Source organism: Leucoraja erinacea, unplaced genomic scaffold (genome assembly GCF_028641065.1).
Source record: "Leucoraja erinacea ecotype New England unplaced genomic scaffold, Leri_hhj_1 Leri_374S, whole genome shotgun sequence".
Lineage (NCBI taxonomy): Eukaryota > Metazoa > Chordata > Chondrichthyes > Rajiformes > Rajidae > Leucoraja > Leucoraja erinaceus.
Window position 1 is genome coordinate 46,963 of NW_026576275.1, and position 12,782 is coordinate 59,744.

Consider the following 12,782-nt stretch of genomic DNA (forward strand, 5'->3'; position numbering starts at 1 on the left):
CATCGGGAACAATCTTCCTGCATCTAGCCTTAAGCTTTGTGTCATCCGCAAACTTGGAGATGTTGCATTCAATTCCCTCGTCCAAATCATTTATATTGTAAATAGCTGGGGTCCCAGCACTGAGCCTTGCGGTACCCCACTAGTCATTGCCTGCCATTCTGAAAAGGACCCGTCAACTCCTACTCTTTGCTTCCTGTCTGCCAGCCAGTTCTCTATCCACATCAATACTGAACTCCCAATACCGTGTGCATTAAGTTTGTATACTAATCTCTTATGTGGGACCTTGTCGAAAGCCTTCTGACAGTCCAGATATAACACATCCACTGGTTCTCCCTTATCCACTCTACTAGTTACATTCTCAAAAAATCTATAAGATTCGTCAGACATGATTTACCTTTCATAAATCCATGCTGACTTTGTCCAATGATTTCACCACTTTCCAAATGTGCTGCTATCCCATCTTTAATAACTAACTCTAGCAGTTTCCTCACTACCGATGTTAGACTAACTGGTCTGTAATTCCCCGTTTTCTCTCTCCCTCCCTTTTTAAAAAGTGGGGCTACATTAGCTACCCTCCAATCCTCAGGAACTACTCCAGAATCTAAAGAGTTTTGAAAAATTATCACTAATGCATCCACTTTTGCTGGGGCTACTTCCTTAATTACTCTGGGATGCAGCCTATCTGGCCCTGGGGATTTATCGGCCTTTAATTCAATCAATTTACCTAATACCACTTCCTGGCTAACCTGGATTTCACTCGGTTCCTCCATCTCATTTGACCCCCTGCTATTTCCGACAGATTATTTAAGTCTTTCTTAGTGAAGACAGAACCAACGTAGTTATTCAATTGGTCTGCCATGTCCTTACTCCCCATGATCAATTCACCCGTTTCTTACTGCAAGGGACCGACATTTGTTTTAACTGAAGGTACACAAAAATGCTGGAGAAACTCAACGGGTGCAGCAGCATCTATGGAGCGAAGGAAATAGGCAAAGTTTCAGGCCGAAACCCTTCTTCAGTTTTAACTAATCTTTTTCTCTTCACATATCTATAAAAACTTTTGCAGTCAGTTTTTATGTTCACTGCCATTATTCTTTCATAATCTATTTTCCCTTTCCTAATTAAGCCCTTTGTCCTCCTCTGCTGGACTGTGAATTTCTCCTCTGGTAGGCTGCTTTTTCTGGCTAATTTGTATTTCATCTTTTGTTTTGATACTATCCCTGATTTCCCTTGTTATCCACGGATGCACTACCTTCCCTGATTTATTATTTTGCCAAACTGGGATGAACAATTGTTGTAGTTCATCCATGCAGCCTTTAAATGCCTTCCATTGCATATCCACCGCCAACCCTTTTAGAATTAATTGCCAGTCAATCTTGGCCAATTCACGTCTCATACCCTCAAAGTTACCTTTCTTTAAGTTCAGAACCCTTGTTTCTGAATTAATTATGTCACTCTTCATCCTAATGAGGAACTTAACCATATTATGGTCACTCTTGCCCAAGGGGCCACACACAAGACTGCTAACTAACCCTTCCTCATTACTCAATACCCAGTCTAGAATAGCCTGCTCTCTCGTTGGTTCCTCAACATGTTGGTTTAGAAAACTATCCCGCATACATTCCAAGAAATCCTCTTCCTCAGCACCCCTGCCAATTTGATTCACCCAATCTATATGTAGATTGAAGTCATTCATTCATTATAACTCTTTTACCTTTGTTGCACGCATTTTTAATTTCCTGTTTGATGCCATCCCCAAATCAACTACTACTGTTAGGTGGCCTGTACACAACTCCCACTAGCGTTTTCTGCCCCTTAGAGTGTTTCGCAGCTCTACCCATATTGATTCACATCCTCCAAGCTAATGTCCTTCCTTTCTATTACGTTAATCTCCTCTCTAACCAGCAACACTACCCCACCTCCTTTTCCTTTCTGTCTATCCCTCCTGAATATTGAATATCCCTGGATGTTCAGCTCCCAGCCTTGGTCACCCTGGAGCCATGTCTCCGTGATCCCAACTATATCACAGTCATTAATAGCTATCTGCACATTCAACTCATCTATCTTATTACGAACGTTCCTTGCATTCAGGCTTGTTTTTACAACACTCTTACCCTTATACAATAATGTATATTATACAACACTCTTACCCTTATATAATAATTGGGTCTGAGTGCTTCCCTTATCTGCCTCCTGCCTCACACTGTCCACTAGCTTTCTCTATTTAATTCCCTTCCCCCCCCAACCATTCTAGTTTAAAGTCTCCCCAGTAGCCTTTGCAAATCTCCCTGCCAGGATATTGGTCCCCCTCAGGTTCAAGTGCAACATGTCCTTTTTGTACAGGCCACACCTTCCCCAAAAGAGGTTCCAATGATCCAGAAACTTGAATCCCTGCCCACTGCACCAGTCCTTCAGCCACGCATTTATCCTCCACCTCACTCAGGCAGTAATCCTGAGATTGTTACCTTTGCGGTGCTTTTCCTTAACTCTCTTCCTAACTCCCTAAATTCTCCTTTCAGGACTTCTTCTCTTTTTTCTACCTATGTCATTGGTACCTATATGCACCACGACCTCGGGCTCCTCTCCCTCCCATTTCAGGATATCTTGGACACGTTCAAACACATCCCAGACCCTGGAGCCAGGGAGGCAAACTACCATCCGGGTCTCCCGACTGCGTCCACAGAATCGCCTGTCTGACCCCCTAACTATAGAGTCTCCTATTACTAATGCCCTCCTCTTCTTTTCCTTACCTTTCTGAGCAACAGGGCCGGTCTCTGTACTGGAGGCCCGGCCGCTGTCGCTACCCCCAGGTAGGCTGTCTCCACCCCCCCCACCCCCACCCCCACCAACAGTACTCAAACATGAGTACTTATTGCCAAGGTGTACAGCCACTGGGGTACTCTCTAGTCCCTGCCTCTGCCCCTTGCCCCTCCTACCTATGACCCACTTGTCTGTCTCCCCTGGTCTTGGAGTGACCACCTCTCTGTAACTCCTCTCTATGACCTCCTCACTCTCCCTGACCAGACGGATGTAACACTGGTCCTCACCTACAAAGCCCTCCACCATCTCCCCCCCCCCCCCCCATATCTCACTGACCTCCTCTTCCCCTACCAACCCTCACGGTCCCTCAGATCCACATCAGCTGGTCTCCTCTCCATCCACGTCCAACCTGCAGTTTTGGGACAGAGCCGTCTCCAGGGCAGCTCCCAGGCTCTGGAACTCCCTCCCCCAACTGATCCGCAATTCCGTGTCCCTCACCATCTTCCAGTCCCGCCTCAAGACCCATCTCTTCACCTCTGCCTATCCTTAGCCCCACGTCCCCCTCCCTTTTCATCTGTGCTTGAATTGCCTCGTATTGTGTTTTGAATTGAATTCTGTCTTTAATTTGTGTACTAGTCATGTCTCTACTATTTATTTCATTCCGCTTACATGTTTTTCCGCTACTTGCTAAATTTTTGTAAGGTGTCCTTGAGACTCTTGAAAGGCGCCCATAAATAAAATGTATTATTATTATTATTATTAGGAGCCCCATCTCGACGCACCTGGCGCAAATGTGGACGTCTGGAGGGCTATCAGACTCCATGACCTCCCACATCTGACATTCAGAACAGTAAACTGCTTCCCCCTTTATCCTGGATACAATACAAAGTGCTGGAAGAAATCAGCAGGGATCTGACTCCCAAATCAGCTGCTGCCTCTAGTCGGCTACCACCAATCAGCGGCTTCCTCAAGCCCACTCGTTTTGAACAGTGAACTGCGAATTGAACGTTACAGAGTTGGGTTCCTCCCGCACCAACGGTTCCTGGGCCTCTGTGGAAACAATCCCCGCGATCGGGTATTATACTTACTGCCCGGACGCCGCTCCTCCCTCACCAACGGTTCCTGGGCCTCTCTTTTCCACACAGAGGGTGGTTGGTGTATGGAACGAGCTGCTGGAGGAGCTGGTTGAGACTGGGACTATAACAACACTTGGACCGGTACATGGAGAGGAGAGGTTTGGAGGGATATCGGCCAAACGTGGGCAGCTACGTGGGATTCGTGTGGATGTGGCATGTAGGCCAGTGTGGCGCGCTCTCTCTCTCTCTGGATTTGGACGAGCGTAGACTGCGGGTTGGCAGGGGGGAAATGGGCCGAAAGGCCTGTTTTGGCCGCTCCGGGCTCCCCACATCCACGTCGTTGTCCCGCAAGGTCGGCTTGGTGAGTTTGGGGGATTGGGGCAAATGGTTTGGAAATTAGACAGAAATCGGCCTGAGGGGCTATATTAAGTGTGAATATAGGGAGAGTTATAAAATGCAGGGATCGATCTGCAAGCGCCTGTGCATGCCCCCCCTGCTGCATTAAGGGAATGCATGTATTCCTGGCTACATTGCTGATTCTATCGCTTTTATCCTTACCTGCTTATTTTTGCAGCTTGATTCCCGCACCATTTCCGGTTGAGTGGCGAACCTCTTGTCCACAAAGGCGCTTCCGGAGGGAGGGGGCGCTTAAGGCGGCGCACCGGCGCTGACAAAGCGGGACGGCGGGTCTCGGGCGTCCGGATGGAGGGCGAAGCGCCGCAAATTTGGTTCCGGGGTGTTTTTTGTTGTTTTTTGGGGCATTAAGGGTAGGATGGAGAGGAAAAAGGAGGGGAGGGGGGAGAATGAAGGGATGGAGAGAGGGAAAGAGGGAGGGAGAGAGTGTGAGAGAAAGTTTGGGAGAGCTTTGAGTAAGTTTTGATAGTTTGAGAAAGTTTTGGAGAGATTGACAGAGAGAGACAGGGAGAGAGGGGGTGGGGTGGAGGGGTTAGAGAGAGAGTGAGTGAGAGAGAGCGAGAGGGGAGGGAATGAGTGTGAGAGAAAGTCTGGGATAGTTGGAAAGTTTTGAGAACGTGTTGAGATAGTTTTGGAGAGTGGGAGAGAGACAAAGGACAAAAGAAAGGATGGTGAGGGAGAGGAAGGAGAGAAGGAGGAGGGAGGGAGAGGGGAGAAGGGGGGGAGAGAGAGAGGGGGTAGGAATTTTGGAGTTTTGAAGAATGAGTCGGACTACTTTCCTCTCTCCCTCTCTCCTTCCCTCTATCCCACCTTCCCTCCCTCTGTGTGTGTGTGTGTGTGTGTGTCGGAGAGAGAGGGAGGGAGAGATAGAGAGAGACGGAGAGAGAGAGAGAGAGAGAGAGATGGAGGGAGAGAGAAAGAGAGAGGGAGAAAGAGAGAGGGAGGAAGAGGGAGGGAGGAAGAGGGAGAGAGAAGTATTTACCTCTCCCCTCCCTCTCTGGTCATCATGGTGGCCCAGCGGTAGAACATGTTTCAAACATTCAGTTGTCCACAAAGTGTAAAAGATGTTTTCATTTTATTTGGAAAGGACACTAAAGAAAATGGAGAAAGAGTTGAGTATAGGAATAAAGAAGTCCTTATGCAGTTGTACAGGGCCCTGGTGAGACCACACCTGGAGTATTGTGTGCAATTTTGGCCTTTTGGTCTTCATAACGAAAGGAGGAGCAAAAAGGCACTTCTGCAGTTGTACAGGGCCCTGGTGAGACCACGCCTGGAGTATTGTGTGCCCGCACACGCACGCCCTCCACACGCGCACGCACGAACGCCACCACTCTGAAGTCAACTAAAGATTGAATTTAGTAGGTAGTAGACTTAAATGCTGGAGAAACTCAGCGGGTGAGGCTGCATCTATGGAGCGAAGGAAATAGGCAACGTTTCGGGCCGAGACCCTTCTTCAGATGCTGGGGACAAACTTGCAAATCTGCTCCGAAAGTGAAAACTGCAATTCCTTTAAAATGCATCCCTCTCCCTCCCCTATCCTCTCTATCTTTCCCTCTCCCTCTCCCTCTCTTCTCCTCTCCTCTATCTCCCTCTCTCCTTTCTCTCTCTCCCTCTCTCTCTCTCCCCTCTCCTCTCTCTCTTTCCCTCTCCCTCTCTCCTTTCTCTCTCTCTCTCCCTCTCCTTTCTGTCTCTCTCCTCCATCTCTCCTTCCCTCCCTCCCATCTTCCCCCTCTCTTTCACTCCCTCCCACCTTCCCACTCAATTTATTTCCCTCTCTCTCCCCCACCTTCCCTCCTCCCTCCCGCAGCCTGCACTCCTCCATCTCTCTCCCTCTCGCTTTCCTTCTCCCTCTCTCCCTCCCCTTTCTCTCTCTCTCTCTCCCCTCTATCTCTCTCCCCTCCCCTCCACTGCCCTCTATCTTTCCCTCTCTCTCCTTTCTCTCTATCTCTACTCTCCTCTCCCCCCTCCTCTCCTTTCTCTCTCTTCCTCTCTCTCCCTCTCCTATCTCTTTCCCTCTCCCTCTCTCCTTTCTCTTTCCCTCTCTCTGCCTCTTCTCTATTTTCCCTCTCCCTCTCTCCTTTCTCTCTCTCTCTCTCTTTCTCTCTCTCCCCTCTCCTCTCTCTCTCCCTTTGCTCTCTCTCTCTCCATCTCTCTCTCCCCTCCCATCTCTCCTTCCCTCTTCCACCTTCCCCCTCTCTTTCACTCAATTTTTCATTTTTCTCTCAATTCGTCATTCCTCCCTCAATTTCTCTTTCCCTCCTTCCCTCTCTACACTCCTCCATCTCTCTCTCTCTCTCTCTCCTCTCTCTCTCTCCCTCTATGACGTCACCATTGCATTTCACATCTGAGGGGTTTTGCAAGATTATTGCAATGAATTTAATGCATCTCACATCCCGGGGGGTTGCAATATCACTTTGTGAGATTCAAAATCACAAACGCTTTTGAGACAAATTCAGGCAAAGAAGTGTTTTTATTAAGTTCATATTCTGCAGAATAGGTGCCTCTCCACTGATGTCCCCTAGAGGCACACCGAGGATCGGGATGTCTTCTATCTTTATACATTTCTTTTCACTATTTTCACACTCATCCCTCACCATTGAGTTTCTTCCAATCATAGCCAAATCTCTTTTATTCGTACTGCTGTCTCGGTGATTAGTAACACCAGGTAGGGTCCAGTCCACTTAGGTTGCAGTTTTTCTTCTTTCCACGTTTTTATTAATACCCAGTCTCCAGCCTTGACTGAGTGAATCGGGAAGTCCAGTGATGGGCTCTGGGCCAGCAATCCTTTAATTTTTAGTTCTGCAAGAGATTGGGACACTGCCAGCAAATAGTTCCTCAGGAACGCATCGTTCTCTTGTATTGTTGGGACTCCTTCTATCTTCCCTAAGTATGGGAGCCTGAATAACATTTCATATGGTGATATCCCTATGTCTTTTCGAGGTGCCGTTCGGATTCTCAACAGGGCTATCGAGAGGCACTTAGTCCAGGGGAGTCTCGTTTCCTCTATCAACTTGGTGATTTGGGTCTTTAAGGTGCCATTCATTCTTTCCACCTTTCCTAAGCTCTGGGGATGCCATGGTGTATGCAATTTCCATTCTATTCCCAGTGCTTCACATATCACATATTGCCAAACTCAGACCCTCTCTCACACCTCCCGCCGCTGAAAGACTCATCCATGCCTTCATCTCCTCCCGACTGGACTACTGCAACTCACTTCTCCTTGGCATCAGCTCCAACTACATCAACCGACTCCAACTGGTCCAGAACGCAGCCGCCCGACTCATCACCCACACCAAATCCTGGCATCACATCACTCCAGTCCTCAAACAACTTCACTGGCTTCCCATCTCCCACCGGATCAACTACAAAATCCTGATCCTCACCTACAAAGCCCTCCACCATCTGCCCCCCCCCCCCCCCCCCCCCCCCCCCCCCCCCCCCCCCCCATATCTCACTGACCTCCTCTCCCCCTACCAACCCTCACGGCCCCTCAGATCCACATCAGCTGGTCTCCTCTCCATCCACAAGTCCAACCTCTGCAGTTTTGGGGACAGAGCCTTCTCCAGGGCAGCTTACAGGACTGTAAGGTGTCCTTGAGACTCTTGAAAGGCGTCCATAAATAAAATGTATTATTATTATTATTATTATCATTCCATGTGTTTTGGAGGCAAAATAGGTCCCTCTATTTGAGTCTATTGTTTCCACAATCCCATATCTGGGTATAATTTGTTCTAATAATATCTTGGCTACCGCCTGTGAGGTGGCAGTTGCCGTGGGGAATGCCTCTACCCATCTGGTGAAATGGTCCACTATCACTAACAGGTACTTCCATGTTCGTACCCGGGGCAGCTTGGTAAAATCTATCTGTATTCTTTGGAAGGGCCTAACTGCTAATGGTTGGCCTCCTCCTGGGACTGCTCTCATGATTTTCTTATTAATTCGCTGTCATATTACACAGCCCCTTATGACTTGTTTGGCCATGGTAAACATCCCATAGCAAGCGTAGGTTCTGAGGAGGGTGTCACAGAGGGCTTGTGTTCCCCAATGGCTTTGTCCATGTAATCTCCCTAATATCTCCCTCATTATTTCTTTGTTCAATAGCTGCTTTCCATTTGGTGTCCACCATTTCCCATTTGAAGTACGCTGAGCCCCCATTTCTTTCATGTTTTCCTGTTCTTTCTCACTAAAGATAGGTATCTTTTCCTCTGGTTCCCTTAAAGGTATTAGTGACTTCATTTCTACCATCTGTTCTGTGGCTGCTCTTTTTGCAACCTCATCCACTGCCCTATTTCCTCTAGCCTCCAGGGTGTTACCCTTCTGATGCCCTGCCGCATGTGCTATGGCTATTTGTTCTGGTTTTTGCAAGGCTTCCAGTGTCTTTACTACCAATTGCTCATGCGCTAATTCTTTCCCTCGAGTTGTTATCATTCCTCGCTCTTTCCAGATCTTCCCAAAGGTGTGTACTACTTCAAAAGCGTATTTTGAATCGGTATATACTGTTCCTTCCTTCCCCTCCAATAATTCCAAAGCTCTCATTAATGCATATAATTCACAAGATTGAGCTGACCAACTACCAGGCAGCCTGCCGCTTTCAATTTCCTCCATAGTTTCCCCGTTCACTATACCGTACCCACTATGTCTTTTTCCATCTATGCACCTGGAGGATCCATGTATAAACCACCGGCTGCCCTCAGCCAGAGGTTGCTCTTCTAAGTCTTCTCTACTTTTTGTCTGTAAATCTATTATTTCACTACAGCAGTGTACCGGGCCCTCTTCCTTGTCACCCTGTTTCTCTGCTGGATACAGGAATTGGGACGGGTTAAGGTTCTTATCCGTAATTATCATCAAATCGTCTTTTTCCATCAGGATGGCCTCATACTTTAAAAGTCTAGAGTCTGTTAACCATCTGTTGGATTTCTGAATGAGTATGGTTATTACTGTGTGTGGTGTAGAAACAACCAGAGTGCCTCCAAAGGTTAATTTCCTACTCTCTTCCACCAATATTGCGGTAGCTTCTACCGCTTGTATGCATCCCGGCCATCCCCTGGAGACTGGATCTAATATTTTCGAGAGGAAGGCCACTGGCTGTCGATTTCCCCCTCTTTTCTGGGTGAGTGCCACCCCCCTTGTCTGAATTTACAAACAGGTGGAAAGGTTGTTCTACTGTTCTTTAATTTCCCAAATTCCAACTCCTGTTCTGGGGTCCACTGAACTTTGTCTTTTTCTTCTCCCAATTTATCATACAGGAATTTTACTTGTCTGGAGTAATCATCTATCCACAGTCGACAGTATCCTATCAATCCCAGGAATTTTCGGATCTCTTTCTTATTCTTTGGTAGTGGTATTCCCGTGATCCCAGCTATCCTTTCGGGGTTTATTCATCTCTTTCCTCCACTTATCAGATGTCCCAGATATTTTACCTCTTGTTTCACAAATTGAAGCTTGTTACGAGACACTCTTAACCCCTTCCTTCCCAAGAAGTTTAACAGGCTTATTGTGGCGTCCCTTACTTCCTCTTCCATCTCTCCTGACAAAAGGACGTCATCCACATACTGTAATAGTTGCGTTTCCCAGTGACCTGGGAAATCCTCCAATACCAGCTCTAAAATTTGGCCGAATAAATTTGGTGATTCTGTAAAACCTTGAGGGAGCACCGCCCACCGGAATTGTTGCTTTCGCCCGGTTTTTAGGTTTTCCCACTCAAAGGCGAATAAGTCTCTACTCTCTGTTGCCAGCGGACAGCTCCAGAAGGCATCCTTTAAATCTACCACACTAAACCATTTGTGGCTTGGGGGTATCCGTCCCATGATGGTGTAAGGGTTAGGCACTACCGGGTGTCGGGCTTAGACCACCTTGTTCAGTTCCCTCAAGTCCTGTACGAGTCTAAACGTCCCGTCGGTCTTTCTGACTGGTAGAATCGGAGTATTGTAGGGGAACATACATGGTTCCAATAACCCGTCCTCTAATAAATTCTCAATGATTGGTTGTAAGCCTTTTCGTCCCTCGGTCGAAATGGGGTACTGTCTTACTCATACTATGTCTGCACCATCTTTTAATGCTATTTGAAGAGGGGGTATTTGCAAACCTCCTCTGTTTCCTTCCTTGGCCCATATTTGATCATTAATTCTTTGCTCATCTTAGAGCATACAGCTGAACCACTATTCTTCCTTCTATCGGTGCTGTACCTATTCCCAATTGTATTTGTAAATCCCTGCCCATTAAATTTACACCAGCCTGAGGGACTAAGATCAGGTCCTCTACTGTCTCCCGGTGTTCATACCTTACATTTACTCCTCCTATCTCGGGAGCTACCATCACAGTTCCCCCAACCCCAGTAATTTTTATTCTCCCTTGTCCTGCCTCCATACCTGCGGGTACTTTGATTACACTTGATCGCTCCGCTCCTGAATCTACCATAAACACCATATCCTCTCCCTGGGGTCCTATCTTTAAATTTACCAGTGGTTCCCTTCTGTAGCCCCCTAACCCCAGGGACGGGAACCCCTGACCCCCCTATTGGTGGCCGACTAGGAAAAGGGGAGATGCAGCGAGACCTGGGTGTCATGGTACACCAGTCATTGAAAGTAGGTATGCAGGTGCAGCAGGCAGTGAAGAAAGCGAATGGTATGTTAGCTTTCATAGCAAAAGGATTTGAGTATAGGAGCAGGGAGGTTCTACTGCAGTTGTACAGGGTCTTGGTGAGACCACACCTGGAGTATTGCATACAGTTTTGGTCTCCAAATCTGAGGAAGGATATTATTGCCATAGAGGGAGTGCAGAGAAGGTTCGCCAGACTGATTCCTGGGATGTCAGGACTGTCTTATGAAGAAAGACTGGATAGACTTGGTTTATACTCTCTAGAATTTAGGAGATTGAGAGGGGATCTTATAGAAACTTACAAAATTCTTAAGGGGTTGGACAGGCTAGATGCAGGAAGATTGCTCCCGATGTTGGGGAAGTCCAGGACAAGGGGTCACAGCTTAAGGATAAGGGGGAAATCCTTTAAAACCGAGATGAGAAGAACTTTTTTCACACAGAGAGTGGTGAATCTCTGGAACTCTCTGCCGCAGAGGGTAGTCGAGGCCAGTTCATTGGCTATATTTAAGAGGGAGTTAGATGTGGCCCGTGTGGCTAAGGGGATCAGAGGGTATGGAGAGAAGGCAGGTACGGGATACTGAGTTGGATGATCAGCCATGATCATATTGAATGGCGGTGCAGGCTCGAAGGGCCGAATGGCCTACTCCTGCACCTAATTTCTATGTTTCTATTCATTTTCCATCATTTTGTACGTGCGGAACTCCGCTACAAGCTCAGGGCATTCCCGTTTGAAGTGTCCTTCTCTGTTACAATAATAACATCTTATAGGTCCCACCCTCCAATGTGGTTCCGTATTTGTCTCTTCCCGACCCCTGCCGTATCCTTCTCCCTCTCTTCTGCCGTATCCTTCCCTCTCTTCTCTCTTCTGCCGTATCCTTCTCCCTCTCTTCTGCCGTATCCTTCTCCCTCTCTTCTGCCATATCCTTCTCCCTCTCTTCTGCCATCCTCTTCTATCTCTCCTCGGGAGTAATTCCCTCTCCATCCTGTACCTACCTGTTCCTTAACATCTACCACTCGCTTTACAGCCTGCATCATAATCAGTGCCTTCCCCTTCTGTTTTATCTCATCTCTCCACACCTACACTTTCTGGGCCTCTGTAAGCAACTGAGGTAGTGGTTTCTCATTCCAGTCATCCATCTTTTCTAATTTCTTCCTCACATCAGACCAGGATTTGGTCACGAAATTGGCCCTAAGCAATTGTTGTCCTGCCCCTGAGTCCGGGTCTATTCCGGAATACTGTTGCATGTTCTTCCTGAGTCTCTGAAGGAACACTGTCGGGGCCTCATCTTTCTGCTGTCCATTCTCAAATGCTCGTTCGAAATTCTGTCCTTTGGGTATTGCCTCTCTTATCCCTTTTATAATTATATCCCGCAGGTCCTTCATATTCCCTCGTCCTGCTGCTGTTCCCTTGTCCCAATCTGGCTCTTGTACTGGGAATTTATCTGCTGCCGCCGCATTCTGCTGCCCTGGAGGGTTCTCCTGTTCCCACTTTTTCATTGCTGCTGCCCTAATCATTTGCCTCTCCTCTGATGTGAAGAGATTCCCCATAATGGCCATCAACTCCTCCCATGTATAAGTGTTTGGCCCAAGGAATTGATCTAACTGCTCTGCCAGACCTAAGGGATCCCCTAGGAGGCTTTTCATTTCTTTCTTGAAATTCCTCACTTCAGTACTAGTTAAGGGGACATTAACAAACCCCATTCCCCCTTGGGGTCCTCCCATGGGTACCTCTCTTAGGGGTCTAATTTTTACCGATCTTCTTTTTACTCTGTCTGACCTTCTGACTCCCTCTCCTGGTGACGGGTGATTTAATTCATCTACCCCGACCGCCTCCTGTCTCTTTAATGCCTTTTCTTTCTCACTCCTGGGGTCCGGTAGGTGACTGTCGCTGTCATCACTGTCAGTAACATCATCATTAAATTCTTGTTTTACCGT

At 47.5% G+C, this 12,782-nt stretch overlaps 1 long non-coding RNA gene and 1 pseudogene across 1 annotated transcript in view; one reads left to right on the top strand and one right to left on the bottom strand.

Moving 5' to 3' along the window:
* LOC129693631 (gastrula zinc finger protein XlCGF57.1-like) overlaps positions 1–4,743 on the bottom strand; it is a 17,389-nt pseudogene extending 12,646 nt beyond the window's left edge.
* LOC129693633 (uncharacterized) overlaps positions 3,850–12,782 on the top strand; it is a 25,059-nt gene continuing 16,126 nt past the window's right edge. The window contains exon 1 of the long non-coding RNA XR_008722898.1: positions 3,850–4,197. This is a non-coding gene — a long non-coding RNA (uncharacterized LOC129693633). The remainder of the gene's footprint in view (positions 4,198–12,782) is intronic.